Source organism: Drosophila bipectinata, chromosome 3L (assembly GCF_030179905.1).
Source record: "Drosophila bipectinata strain 14024-0381.07 chromosome 3L, DbipHiC1v2, whole genome shotgun sequence".
Taxonomy (NCBI): domain Eukaryota; kingdom Metazoa; phylum Arthropoda; class Insecta; order Diptera; family Drosophilidae; genus Drosophila; species Drosophila bipectinata.
Window position 1 is genome coordinate 20,732,585 of NC_091738.1, and position 9,913 is coordinate 20,742,497.

Genomic DNA, 9,913 nt, shown 5'->3' on the forward strand with positions numbered 1-9,913 from the left:
ACATCTCTAACGCCCACACACACTGGCACACACCAATTCACATTGCAGCTGCGGTTAACAGGCCAAGCGTAATATAAACTTGAGCTCAAAAGCAAGGAGAAAGTCATGGGAGAAAGGGGCGGAGAAAGCCGGAGCTGAAGCTGTCGCTGACGCTGATGCTGAAGCTGAAACTGCAGCTGCAGTGTGTGCTTGGTATTTATTTTTGCATTTTAAGCTGCACAAAACAACCGAGGCAGCAACAAAATGGACGCCTCCGACGGTGGTAACGACGTCTCCGTGGCAAGCGCAAAACCGGAAATGCACACAAGCACCCGCCACTCACTCACCTCACTCACGCATACATATGTACATGTGGCAGACACACACACGTTTGCCGCAAAGGGCAGCTTTTAAACTGGAAAACAAAGGTGTCAAAGTGGAAAAGCCGCCCACAGTTTCGATTTGTTTGTTCCCTCAGATCCTGCTGCTGCTAGAGCTGCTGCTGCAGATGCATCCTTGCTGCCTTTGATGATGGACTATTTGTTTTATTGCATTTCGCAAAGGAAAGTAAAAGGTAAGTGGGCGGAAAGTGAAAAGCCAGAGCGCTTTGGCCAGGCTCAACTTAATTTCGAAATTCATTAAATTTTAATACAGTACCAGCGGCAGGTCGAGTTAATTTGTCAAGCAAAACCAATTTGCAATTTGTATTTATTTTGCCTTAATGAAGCGAGCTCCCCGCAAACAAATATGGGAGCCGCAACAGCTGTGAGAAGTCCCACTCCCACAGCAGTCTTTTTGGGGCTCGGAAATACGAGAAGCAGGATCTTCGGGTGGGAATGGCGACGGGTATGGGGCTGGGGCCCTGTGTTTTAGTTTCGGGCAGGAGGCCAGGAAGAAAACTTGCCCTCAGCCAAGACCGAATTATGGTTTCGCCTCTTGTTGGTGTGTAAAAATTTTCCACAAATTTTCGCCACACTTTTGTTGTCCTGTTTCTGTTACTTTTTCGGTTATTTCAGTCCTCTCCTGCCCCCTGCCAGCTGAGATGAGCCAGGCGGGCACCTACTAATTTTGTGCGATACAAACGAAATGTATGTAATTTCCCAGGAGCGAAATCGACATAAGCAAACGTAAAAACGCCAACAGCCATATATGACAATAAGTGAGGGATGGACAGGGCCGGAGAGGGGGAGTTTTTCAAGGGCTGGCAACATGGCTTCAATCATTATTCATCATCCATCAACGTTGCGAATTTTCGTTTCTTTTTATTATATATATGTATGGATGGTGTATCTTCTGTGGGCCTCCTTTCGGGCCTGGTTTTCCCTTTCCTCTCCCCCCTTTTTTTTTGGGAAGCAAATGTGCAAGTAAAAATTCAGGGAAAAGTGCGGAGTAAAAAAATAAATGAAAATTGCTGGCAGCGGCATTGCCGCAGGCGAAAGGGCGGAGCCCGGGGCGACTAATTCGTGCCTGCGAAGCGAACGGAGTATAAATTATCATCATGGAGAACAAGTGGAAAATGTCATTTATCATATTTTCGGTGCAGCGACAGCCGTGCCAGCAAACACAACAAAGGCTACGGCTACAGAGACACACAGGCTGGCAGGACTAGTGGCAGGACTATGAAAACAACACAGCCCACGCGCACAGCGCAATCACAGCAAGCGTAGTGTATCCTGTGTCCTGTTTTCCGCGTGCCCATATGTGCACTTTCCATAGCCTCCAATGAGGAATTAAAATCAAAATTCCACCAAAATATTGTTTTCTAAATATTTTTTGATCAAGCTTGGGATGATAGCAATATGGTGCCTTTTTAAAATTTAATTTTGCAACCGAATTTGTTAAAAATTTTTAAATTTTGTAAAATAATATTAGTTGGCTTTACCTTGGTGGAACAAAACCTAAAACGCCAAAAATAAACCTCAATGGTTTGTTTATAAAAGAATATCCAATAATAATTCACTTCCCAGAAATATTCTTACCTCGGAAGCTTCCTTTTATTTCGATTCCCCAATTGATAAAATCGTGTCTTTATAGAAAAAATATCGTGAGGTCAGAACTTAAGCTGGATGTTGACAAATTCTCAACATTTTCATGTGCTTTCTGGGTCACAGTTAATTTCTATTTTATTTGATGAAGATATTTCCTGCCTCTAGACATTTCTTTTCATTTTTTTCTTATTTTTTGTTGTGTTTTTTTTTTTTGTACTTTTGGATGCTGCGAGACTTCAAAGGAGAATTGATGGGGGCGAGGTCCTGATGGCTGGCGAACTTCATTAACATTTTTATGATGCGCCTTGGCAACCGCAAATGTGGCCAGAATTCGCGGAAGGAAGCTGCCGGAGAGAGATCTGTCCCAGTCCCAATCCCAGTTCTAGTCCCTGGCCAGGACACTTTAAGGACTCGTGGCTCGTAACGAATGCCTTTGTTGCTGTCGCAGCCTTGGCGCATTTTGCCTATTTTTTTGTTGTTGCTCGCTGCTTGCCATTATGATGATTTTTTATCTAACAGTTTTTGTTTTTATGTTGCCTTGACTCGGGATCGAAGGGAGGTGGGGCGGCGATGAGGGGCGACCGAGGAGAAGAGCATCTAAGAACAATGGAGCAATGTCCTTCGCCTCCTTTCGGGCCACCTGAGCCATCAGCCATGAGCCACGAGCCACCAGCCATGACCAAAACAAAGCCATTACAGTTATTTGTTGCCTATGCTGCGCTCTCTCTTGTAATTTACACAATAAACATTGACAAAGGAGCCGTCCCCTTAAATGAAGCGAGTCCTGCCAGCGCCGGGGACTTCAAGTCGGCAGGGTCGTTCAGTTTTTATTCGGATCCTTGGCTGGGATTAAAGAAATGGCTGTGATCCCTGGCGCGGGCACAGAAAAAAAGTTATTAAATCGCTTTCATTACTTAATGACTATATTATTATACCTCTGCCCTAAAATAAGCCACGAAAACGTTGAATTTCAGACCCACAATTAAATAAAAACCATATTAGTTCTACATTAATATTGAAAGAACTATTTTTTCAAAATCTTCTTAGCATAAAGGCTTCCTTTCATTCTGCAAGTGTATCCTTGGCACACACACATGGCCCTTTGAAGGAGATACTTGATCTAACAATGCCTTTCCTCACCTTGGTCTCAAGTTCTCAGTGGCTGCAGCTATCTGAGACTTGACTTCACTTCAATTTCTCCATGTTTGCCGTTCGCTTTATTTTCTTATGGCTCGCTTTGAGCACATCCCGCTCCGGGTCGGCCCCTCGGCCCCGTTGGATTCCCAGAATCCCCGGTAACCCCTCCCCCCAACAACTACACCATCCACTAAGCGTTTTCGACTGCAATCACGACTTTTCCGCAGCTTTCGAGTGCCATTTTTTACGCTCCTCAGTTTCACTCGCCCTCTGGCTCCGCTCCGCTCCTTGCTCTTTTCCTTAAAGGCTTGGAAAAATGCAGCCCCCGACTTGACAATGTGGAATCTGGGGGCGGGGGTCAGCCTGGGATGCTGGTTGCTGGTTGCAGATTGTCGGCAAGTGTCAATTGTTTTTGGGTGGCAGGAGGAGGCCAGTCAGGCGTGTGTGTGGAAGCTGCAAGAGCGCAAAAGACAGTCGAGGAGACGAACTTGACTCGAGATTGACTTGCCCATAAGCCAGGCATTAGTCGCCAAGGAGGCGTGTTCTGGCCAAAAAGACTGAAGGATAGACAATAAAAGGAGGAGTTACCAACTTGCAAGAAAAGTGAGGAAACTAAATGCGCACAACTTAAATAACCAAGAAAGCATTTTAAACGTGTTTAAAGTTGATTCCAAACTGAAGCTGTCATGGGCTTACCAATCCTTAGCCGCCTCACTGATTGCATTAGACCCATGCGTCGTCATGGCGCCCATTACCATCATTACCATTAGCCCGCACCCTGATTTCATATTTAATTAGAGCCCCCAACTGACCCCTTAACTGACCCCCTAACTGACCCCCTAACCTCTATTAGCCAAGCCCTACGGCTGCCTGCGGTTGAACTGCTTCGCAGCTCGCTCAATATTTCAATTTCGCGCTACACTTTGTCCGCCAATCAATGGCCTCCCATCTAGCATGGCCCTTAACTTGGCCAATGTTGCCGGTTTGGCCAAGTTAAGGCCGGTTTTGGCCAAGGCCAAGTGTTGCCGGTTTTGCACATTTTCAGAAAATTTTTAACTTCATCAAAGCTAAGGAAAATTCCGGTTTGTTAAGCTAAATATTTATTCCAAGGGTTTCAAACATTCATAGATATTTAACAAAATGCTTTTAGTTCTCCCAAAAAATGTGTATAGCTCTTACCTTTTTATATAGTTAACAGTAATATTTAATATAGTATCATAACATTTAATAACTTTTCTATCATTTCATGCCCAGTATTATGGAAATATTTAAAAAAATGTAGTGACCACTGGCAGTTGGTAATATACAATACTGACAGATTTTTGTGGAGCAGCACTGCCGGACATGTGGAGGCCCGTGCCCCATGCCAAATGCCAAAAATCGACGGACGCTGCGGCATGCTGCATATGTGAGGGTCCTGTGCCACCACGTTCGACCCTCTGGCCTCTATCGCTGGCATGCCTGAGATGCCAGGGCCTGCGACTGGCGAAAAAATGCCAATAGTTTTTGCCGAATGCCGTGGGGCAAAGCATTTTTTAGCGCCGAAACCTCAAAACATCAAAAAGCGAACACACAAGAGGTTGCACCCAGTCGGGGGTGAGTCGAAGGGTTGAGTCGAGCATGGCGGGAATCGTGAGTGGAAAGATGCACCCCGAACCGAGCATATTGGCCACTATGACCGCGACCAGGACTTTGGCATTTGGGTGAAGGTTGCATGAAACATGCCAGCGATAAATTTGTGCATGCCGCGCATAGATTCCCGACCTATCCCGCAACCAACAACCGTGGGCGGAATGTGTGGCCGGGGCGTGGCCTTTGTAGTTGATCGCTTGTACTTTTTTTTTAGTTTGCATCCATCCTTTTTACGTTTATTATTTTTATTTTGTGCTCTTAGTGGTGGGAACTATGGCAACGGCTGCGGCTATGGGATGAAAAACTGCTCAAAGCGCGGGCTGATTAACTTTATGAGCTACGTGCGGCTTTTAATGGCCAGAGGATGGCGAACACGACGGCCCAGCCTTTTGGCCCGGCCTTATCGACCTCGCGGATGTCTCAAGTGTAACATTGCGAGCACTTTAAATTTATGCAGGACAACAGTGCAGTTGCAGTTCCTTGCCATTCCATTCCGCCTCGGTCCGTTTTATTTTATTTTATTTGCATTAATCACGTCGCCAGCGACGCTATTGAAAAATATATTTGCCTGCTGGGAAATTTCTCGCTCTCGCTCGCTGAGCACAGCACAAAATGCGCAAGGACGCAGCGTCCTGCGTTGCAACTTGCAACCTGCCCCGTCCCCAGTCCTCTTCGGCCTGGAGCTGGCATCCTTCGTCCTGCGATCTGGCAAGTGCATACGCTTCGCTTTGGCTGTTAATGTGAAAACGATGGCAGCAGGTTTTTTGGCTGCCAGGAGAAGTGCCAAAGAAAAATTGCATAAAAATATACGTAGGTAGTACCTACACACACTTTTGAGCACAATAATAGTGACAAGAATTGAGTTCTTAAGACCAAGAGCTAGTCTCTTCTCTTGAATTTAGTATTGCCTTAAAACCGTTTGGACCAACACCTATTAATTTATTTAATATAATTTAAGTTAACTATTATTTTAATCGGTACTGTGCGTATATACCCCATAACCGCAATACTCTCCTCCGGTTGGTATATAAATATACTTGTACTTTGTATTGTAAAGATTTCCCCGCGTAAGCTGCAAATATTGTAGCAACATTTTTATTGAGGTTTTGTCTGTTTGGCCAACAAAAGCACAGGGTAGTGGAGAGGCGGGGTAAGTCTTTCCTTTTATTGCAAAGGAGGAGAGCTGCCTTGTATAATTTCAATGTAAAATTGCTGCAATGGAACTTTCGTTCGTTGCGATGCTGGAAAGCAAATGCATTGAGGCACAAATACACAAAAGCCAACGTGGCGTATGCGCAATTATTTAAAAAATATAAAGAGGCGACTGCAGATTGTGAGATTGAGGCTTGGATTCAGATAGGACTTGAGCCCTTCCAAATGCCCTGCGTGTTGGTCACCCGATTCTTTCGCATTCTCCTTTTGTAAAGGATTAAATGGCATTGAAGGAAAATTAGAAAGTCAGGACGGCTTAAAATATATCTGGCAGTCCACTCCAGTCTCTGCCGACAGCTAATATACCCCATTCATATTTATCGCATTGACAGCAAAAAGCTGAAATTAAAAGAGAACGTCAGATATGTGAAGGCTATTCATTCTTTCTTTGCCATTGTTTGGGATGTGCATAGAATTGGGGGAAGAATTGTCCAAAAACACTCAAATATGATACATATGTGCTGGAGTATTTGGAAAAAGAGAACAAATACCAATTAATACAATGATAATTAAATTATTTAAAGTGGTACATTATAAGCGGTATTAGCATTCGACACCTAATTGACTTTAATGGCAGCATTCTATTCAAATTTTTCGCATATCAGGCCCAATTAAAATGCAAAATTTTAACAGATTGCCCTCCACCATCTCTATTTGATATTCGCTCTCGTACACACACGTTTGCATTTTAATTTGTTTCGTATTGCAGCGTTTTGTTTAAATGCAGAAGAACGCTTTGTTCCTGCAGCTCCTGTTGTTTGAGTTTTTGTGTGAGTTTTGTTGTTCCGCTGTTGATTCCCACTCGCCTCGATGCCTGCCCGTTTTATGAAAATTCAATTGGATGCAACAGCAACACCAACATCAACAGAAACTGAAACTGAAGCAACGAAACAGCGACATTGGCAAAACAAAACAAAACTCAGCTGCCGAGCTGGCCAGCGTCTCTGCATATTTGGTTAAAATCGTTGCCTTTCACTGTTTGCCATTTCAATTATGTGCAACGCGGCGTATGCGCAATGTTGTAATGAAATGGGCACATAGTTGTTCCACACTCTCGCCATTTTCCGAGTCGAACGCATAAATATTTTGGCCGGCAATAGCCGTTGGGTCCAATTGGCCAAAGAGCTGCATTTTCGCAGGGTTCCCTCTCCGCCTTTTTTCCGGTTTGTTTGCTTTTTGTTGGTCCTCCAAGTGGACTCTGTTATTTAAAAAGGCATTTTGTCGACGACAGGACTCCCCGGCTGCAGCTGTTTCTGCATAGTGTTAAAAGTTCATGCATATTTATGGTGTCATTCATATTAAAAAACGTTCGAGTATGAAACGCATTTAAACGGCCTGCCTGTAAGTAAAGTAACCATTTCAGCTGCAACTGCAACGAGAACTGCAATTGCGACTGGTATGAAAACGAAAATGATAGTCGACTGCGTAGTTAGAATTTTTCAATCGTCTCGATTACAGGGCTTCCGAAACAATAAACAAATAGAATTGGAGCGGTGGCAGTGGTCGGGGCACCAAACAAATTAAATGCAGCTCTCGAAAGTCCTTTGTTGACCATGGCTTTGCCTTTGGTTTGTCTTGGCTCGGATCATAGGGCTTATTTTTGCAAAAGTTGCCTTTGGCTATTCGTTCGCAAAGTTTCCAGCAAGTAGGGGCTAACCGACCCATCTGAAGGCATCCGCCCCCCCATTCACATCGACCATTAGCAGCTACTTTTCAATGCGGTTAGCTGGCAAACAAAGCGTTGCACATTTGCGCAGATAAAGTTCTGGCTCAATACGGAGGGGTAGCGGGAGACCCTAGTGGAAATAGTTAAAAATATGTAAAAGTATTTCGAAAAAAATGTTTTTTTTTTTTGCCTTATTTTATTTACGAAAAAGTTCGGATGAAATGCACAACAAAAGTTGCCCAGGGAGAACTCCCCCCACACACAGCAAAAGTTAATTGCATGTGTATTTGTGTGTGTGGCAGGGTGTGTGGCAACTAACTTTTTAGGTAAGTTCGAAAAACAGAAAGAGTTTTCAGAGTTTCGGTGAGAAGGAGGGGAGCAAGGTTTCTCGGCAATAATTAAACACACATTTTATACTGCTAATGAAACATTAGTTGTTTACATTTAATTTGCTATTTAGAAGCACCCACCCACCTATTAACCCGTCTGCCGGTTTCGGCCAGTTGACGACCAAAGAAAACTTCATCCGGCCAAAAACTACTGGGACTATTATTGTTATTTTTCCGGCACTCGAGTGCGCTTCATTGCCTCTGGCCGGCTTTGGCTGCCAAGCGAGCATTTCCCTTTCTGATTTGTTGATTTTCGAAAGCAGGACTCGGAGATTTATGAACACACATGCAGAAGTTAACTTGTATTTAGGCCAACAAAAGCAGCTTATACATGCAAAATTTTCTAGCTTACACACCCTTCTACATGGCTCCTTCCCCCGACATGCTGGTAATTTATTGGCTTGATAAAAACAAATGAAGAAATAACAAGAAATTCTACAATAAAACCAGGCAGCCAGCAAATATGCATTGTGCAAATTTGACTATGTGAAAATTGAAATCTTCATCGCTTTGCATATCTATATGCATTAGTATATATTTGACAGGCTTTTTCTTTCAGTTGACACACTTTGTCAAGGGGGGACTGTGAAATTTTTCATTTAGTTTGATTTGCTGCCAATATCTTGCAATCAGGCTCCAGGTAGGACTGGGACGAAACCTCAACTATGCGGCTTGTAATTTATGAACTGCCTCGCACTGCACTCGCCAGGACACCATTAGTTCCTGGCTGGGTCGTCCTTGGCAACATTTTTTGGCGAATTGTATGCAGCGATGCGTAAATTTCACTTACAAGTATGTGCCGGAACATATGTGCGGTTTACGGGCCGGAAACGAGGGCAGAAGCCGGCAGTAGAGTCTCCGGCCCGCAAAAATATTAAAAACGGCAAATCAAAGTGCTGCCTACATATTTTCGGGCAAATGTTTGCGGTTGAGAATGATCCTTTTTCTGGATTACTTTCATGTGGCTGCAGTGCTCCTGCTCTCCATCCCCCTCAAATAAAATAGAAAGCATTCTCCCACTTGCACTCATGCCAGTACCACATCATTTCGAATATTACAATATTAAAATGGTTTTTTAGCAAAAACTATTTGTAAGTAGGATTGTGAACACAGAGAGCCCACTAATTGAAAATGTCAAAAGCGAGTTGCTGGAATAGGAAACTAAATAATTCATTGTCCTGGCCAGAGGCGAAATCAAAGCAAATTAACCATTACATGGTAATTATTCAGAAAAACATCGCTAAATTGACAGACAAAAATACATTTTTCGCTCCGATGGGCGGGTTTTTAATTATGCCATATTTTTAGCTGAATATTCGCAGAAAATATATTGGTAAACAGGTGTGTTGTGGCCAGCTGTGAGCCTCGGAACAAAGTCATAATTATTTACCATAATGGAGCTATTAAATGGTTAATTTGAGGGGCGGAAAACGCAGTTTCTAACTTAAAAATCATACATACTATATTTTTCGTGGTCAGTGTTACATAAATTTTACTTTTTTTGGTAACAGAATTATGAATTTGTTTGCGTGTTTTTTCCACCCTCTGGAAAGCATTCGAGCAGTGAACTGGCATTACGACAAGTTTATTGCAAGTTTCTTCCCCAACCCGACGCCAAACTTATCAAAAACTTTCACGTTCATCATTTGCAAATATTATGAGTTTCCAGGCGACCCATACGCTGCCAAATAGGAATTCCTCGCATTTGGAGCCAAGGAGGGCATTATATTTTTGATTGCGAGTGCGTGGCACATATGACAAAGCATCCTGCGAGGATCCCCCGCTGACAGTTGGCACCGAAAAATAAAGAATCAGTTGTGATTTTTGGCCATTACCAAAAGCAGCCACGCTTATCTCAGCTCGAATGCAAAGACCCATGCCGAGATACTTGTACGAATATGAGTTTGTAT